This window comes from Etheostoma cragini, chromosome 11 (assembly GCF_013103735.1).
Source record: "Etheostoma cragini isolate CJK2018 chromosome 11, CSU_Ecrag_1.0, whole genome shotgun sequence".
Lineage (NCBI taxonomy): Eukaryota > Metazoa > Chordata > Actinopteri > Perciformes > Percidae > Etheostoma > Etheostoma cragini.
The window spans coordinates 23,023,149-23,028,669 of record NC_048417.1 but is presented as its reverse complement, the minus strand read 5'-3'; the positions used below and the strand labels follow the sequence as shown (position 1 = coordinate 23,028,669).

General features: G+C 40.3%; 1 protein-coding gene across 2 annotated transcripts in view; it reads left to right on the top strand.

The window, feature by feature from the left end:
• The first annotated feature begins 594 nt into the window (after nucleotides 1-594).
• The window catches only part of LOC117953277 (gap junction gamma-1 protein-like), a 34,338-nt gene continuing 29,411 nt past the window's right edge, over nucleotides 595-5,521 (top strand). For both annotated transcript variants that reach the window (XR_004658587.1, XM_034886139.1), the window contains exon 1: nucleotides 595-829. The gene's annotated coding sequence lies outside the window, so the exon portion shown is untranslated. The remainder of the gene's footprint in view (nucleotides 830-5,521) is intronic.

Genomic DNA, 5,521 nt, shown 5'->3' with positions numbered 1-5,521 from the left:
GCCCTTGCCAAAGAAAGTGTGACATTGGAGGAAGGGGCCTCCTGATGGCAACAACTTCCCAACATCTGTAAAAGAAGGAAGCAGCCCATGCACTCACTATACCAGTTGGCTGTATGTTGTTCCACATCCCAAAAGCAGCAATAGCTGCTGCCTCTCAGACCACACAAACTCTTGTGCGACTGATGCTACCTACCTTCACCTGCTGTGGGCAGATCATGCAGATAACACATTGGCAGGTCATAACACGAAGCACCATTAAACATTTATGTCATTCGTGTTGGTAACAACTAAAATACGTTACTACATGTTTTTACACGTAGCCAATTTCAAGGTGGCACATTGTCTTTGACTTGAAACAACGTTATTTAGCCTATATATGTCTGACACTAAATAGCACATATTAGGCTACTTTTTGAGGTCTTCTTGTGTCTCAGATTGCAGTGACTCAGGAGTTATGGTCTCAGCCTGTGTCCAGGGAAAAGTTCTGGGCGAAAGACGAAGCAAGGATTGCATCAGGAATGCTGGCAGTTGACCGTTTTCCTCCACTCTGCGCAGACAGGGGTTGGGGAGCATGGTTGAAAGTGGGAGGAGAAAAAAAGGGGGGGGGGAAGAGATTTGGAATATTCTTTGTCCTCACCCCGCAGTAGGCTACAACGCACAACTGGAGAAGGACACGGGCTCCCCACAAAAAAAGAAAAAGAACCGGATGGCTTGATATTAGAACGGGAGGGCTTTATTTTAATAAAGAGAAAAACTAAGCTCCTGAAATAAGCGACAACTAAGAGGAGCCGTCGGGCGAAAGCAGAGACTCCCCAAATCACTACCGAAGGTAAGATAACACGCAAACAAATCGTGATAGCTTACTTCAGACGCGGCTACAGCACCAGGTGCCTGTTTAGCATTTCTTGTGGTGTTAAAGTTATATGTTACTTTAACGGACGAACTGTGAGTGGCTTTTAAGGGTTCTAGCGTGATTTCGGCGTTTTAACAGCCTGTGTCAACAAAGCTAGGGTCGGCAAATGTGTTGTTGTAACGCTAACTTAACGTTTAGTTCCCGCGGTCAGGCTGGCAGGACGAAGCGCCGGTTAAATCATCCAAGTTGGTTGCATTATGCGGAATAATGTTTGATTCATGACACATTGGCGCAGCATTTGTTATTAGCACCGCATGCCATGTAGTTCTGCTGGTATGCAGAACATTTTGCTACATTTATTGGGCATTACTATATCGAGTGGATTTGATAATTGAGGAACGCGCAGCCCCCCCCCCCCACCTTAAAAATATGATGATAAGAGAATAGCCATTTTTTTTCTTTTAAACTTACAGCACTCATTTAGTCACTAGTTGACTTTGTCCAAACAATGCGGCGCAGCTGTGTACACCGTTAGCTTAATTATCCATCGGTTTGTGGCTGCAGTGCTGTGGAAGCATGTGGAGCAGCGCGAGGACGTTTCCCAGATAACCACGCGGATAATTTTTTTTCTCGGTGCAAATTGGAATAATTTAGTTTTCCATTTGACATTATTGTTCAAATATACTGCTATATCATAGCTAGGCCTACCCCTAATTTTCTCTGCTTTCATTTCTTCTTATTTCTAATGCAGACGTAACAACTCGTGTAAACAGTAATGGGGTTTTATGGCTCCTGGTGAGACGAAGGGTGGATTAGTGTTTTCGTCCCTAGTCCAGTGGAAGTCACTCCCTAGTTTGACACACATGCTGGGCATTTTTAGGGGCTTTTCCCCCGTAAGCTCGGTGCCTCTTAGCTTTAGGGCTTTGGGATAAGGGAGGGATAACCATAACTAGCCTCCCAGATGTGAGAGCCACAATAACCCCTCTGTTTAGCAGGTCTCGGTCAGTGTTGAGGCTGCTGTTTTATTTTGGTCCTGACTTAGAAACGGACTGATTTCTTTGAAGTGCCTCAGTAGATGGCCAATGAAATTGACATGTGATGAAGTAAGAGAGTAAAGAGACTTGACATAATTGATTGGCACGTTTTTTTTGTGGGCTGTATCTCATAGACACAAACTAGCATCTTTTTGGAAATTTTTAAACTTCAAGATATCCCCATTAGCTCTTAAAAGTTGAGTTTAAAATGTGTTTTACACAGTAACTTAGAGTGGGACTGAACATTCACATGGCTGTGGTGACTTATTGCAAGCATATGTATAGGCCTATTGTCTAGTAAGTGACAATACAGTAATACAAATCTTTAACTAAAGTATAGTAAGTTATTTTTGGTGTCTGGTGTGGTTAAGTGGATGTTTCGAGACCAAACACAGTATACACACCCTCTCAGTCAGACAGTGAGGAAATATGATCATAGCCAAGTGCATAATCTATCACTTTCATCACACGGTTCTGTGAAACTACACAAATGCTGTTGCGGTTCCTCTGACACACATTAACCATCCAAGGTGTGTGCCAACCTTACCGACACGAGACAATGGAAATGACAACAGCTGTCTCTGTGTTTTTTTGTTTGTTTTTTTTAAGCATATTTGACACACATTCTCTCACAGGTGCTCACATATGAGGTTGTGGTTTTTTCCTTGGGCATGGATGTCAGCTCTGCCAGCAGCTTGGGACAACTTGTCACCGTTAACCTAGATAACAAGCAACAAAGTGTGCTTTTGATGACTATTGCTTACATGTCTCTTATAGCCTATAGTGTAATGGAGCTAACATTTCAGGTCAAATTATAGCCAAAAAAACACTGGTCTCCCACAAACTTTGATTTCACCAGAATATTTAGGTTGGTGCTTAATATTCCTCTGTATGCATTTTGCGTTTGAAACCACATGCCCCTACTGAATTTCGGCAGTTATCTTGATGTAAAAACCTGGACCTAAAGTCATCATAAGTTGAGGTGTAACTGCAGGAAGCAGCAGCATGCAGGCAGCACTACAGAAAGAAGGATTATGACAACGGTAGTCTTTGTGAGCAGTAAGCAAACGTCATAAAAGCAGTGAGTAAACATCTATGTATGGGACACTTGTGAAGGAATTTCATGGCATACCGACACTACTGGTGAAGACAGCAGAGGTCTGACACTTTACTTTACTTGAGCATTTGGAGCATTTTGGTGATCTGTAAGGGCTTTCAGTGCTAGTTAATTAGATTGTTGGAAAGTAAATGGTTTCTTTTTCCCCTCATATGATGTTTTTCAGTCCAACATTTCTTTTTAATCAAAACTGTGAAACGACAAATTAAAAGTGCTTTGTAAGTTGTAGACACACACACAGTCTGATGAATGCTGTGTGTACTAGCCAGAGCCTCTTATGCAGCGGTGTGGAGGAAGGTCTGGCAATACAAGACTAGGCATCACAGTAGTGTTAGATCTAACGGTATCATTAGTATTCTCAATTCTAATTTTCTTAAATGAAAACGGAACACGGTAAATATTATTTTATAGCATGGTATCAAAACACAGGCGCCAAGTATTGGCCTTTTAATAGACATAGGTTGGTCAGTTTGTCTGCTTGACAATCCCATATTGCGGCAATAAATTAAAGTAAAATGAACAAACAGAAATGGGTTGTTTTAGATAAAAACAGATGTTGACAAAGTTTCCATCATTTGAAATTGGGGAAAAATTAAAAGTGGGAGAAAGGGTTATAAATTGCAATATATCACAGAATATTACAATATATTTAAAAACGCAATAATATCATATCGTGGCATAATTACTGGGATGATGTCGTATCGAGGGACGTCTGGTGATTCCCACCCCGCTAGGTAGGACGCAGAGTAAGTTAACGACAGCTGTTATCTTATTGGTTGCACTTTTGAAAGGACAGTGGCAACTAGGTTTAAGTTGAAATAATTTAAACTTTGAACGCAGTGCAAATCTGAGCAGCATGCAACGCAACACCGATCTCCCCCTTAGGAAATCAATGAAATTGTTTTGCAGCGTATCATGTGTAGACGGCATAAGTCCTGGGAGTGACTGAAGGTGTCCAGCCCTTCTCCACACTATGCTTCCACAGGTACTACAGAGCCCAACACTGGCTTTATGGGTTTCAGGTTGATGGGTTGAAGTGTAAAAGTAGGTTTTGTAACTATATGGAAATGCCTGTCACATTTACAGAGTATATTTGTTTGACTCCATATTGCATCAACAATTCATTTAGAGTTGCAGCAAACCAGATTGTTAAAGTAGCTGCCCTCAAAACTGAGGAAACACTAAAACTTAAATTTAAACACTAACAGCCGTCTAATATGTATAGGTATTTGGTGTTGCTATGTGGTTAATAATTTTCCGTAATGCATAATGGCTGAGGTTAAAACATGATCTTACACCTGCAGATGTTCAGAGTTGTAATTGGAATGCCCTGGGACTTTTATTTCTCTATAATTGACAGCTGGTGATCAAATTGGTTATCCCATTGTCATCTTTTATTCAGATTCAGCTACTTCCTTTTAGAAAGATTGTCACTTTACAATTTGGCTCGCAACTAAATTTAGAATTATAAGAATAACTAAACATGGGATTTCGATTTGAGTGGACAATCTGTGTCATTGTGTATATTTTCCATACATTGTCTATAGGGTCTATTTTGTATATATGATAAAGTGTTGTTACTTTAGGTTTTAGGATACCGGTCCTTTCCTGAGGCACTGACCAGCCAGGAATATTAAAGAGATTAAAAGATGCTACCCCACTACCTCCTGTTCTACCGAGATACGTCCACTGCAGAGTTTTAATAGAGGGACAATTCCGATTCCAACTTTTTCACACACATATGATATTCTTTTACCGCAGCAGCAACAAAAACGTTCTAAACAGGCCTTAAAGCAGAAAGTTTGTTGGTCTTTGACAACATGCACCTTGTGATGTGAATTTAAGATGTGAAAGTCTTAAAATGAGCGATGGAATGACAATAAGCCGCGAAATCACAAAGACACTGTAGCTTATTTACTTGGCCCAAGCCTGGTAGTTTATAGTAGTGGTAGTAATTACTCAACATAAGTTATGAGGTTGGTCACAGATGGTGTGAAACCACAGAAGCTCTTCATTGCCTCTTTTTTATTTTTAACTATCAGCCCCTTTACTATGTTTTTACATTCTTTAGAGCAGGGGTCGGTGAACTGAGAGACACGGAGCCGGGACATACTACACATATTGTTTAATGTGAAGTTGCTTTTTATATTGGGCCTACAAGAATGTGTAGCGCGGGCTAAGGCCATTATACCTTTTTATTTTAGGATACTAAGCTATTAAAATAATTGTTGGCATGATTTTATGAATCATCTTTTAATGTTACACATTGGCTACCTGTGGTACAGTGAATCCTGAGGATTAAATGGATCTGTGTGACTACAGTGAGGAAAATAAGTATTTGAACACCTTGCTATTTTGCAAGTTCTCCACTTAGAAATCATGGAGGGGTCTGAACTTGTCATCGTAGGTGCATGTCTACTGTGAGAGAACATAATCTTAAAAAAAATCCAGATATCACAATGTATGATTTTTAACTATTTATTTGAATGATACAGCTGCAAATATGTATTTGGAGGA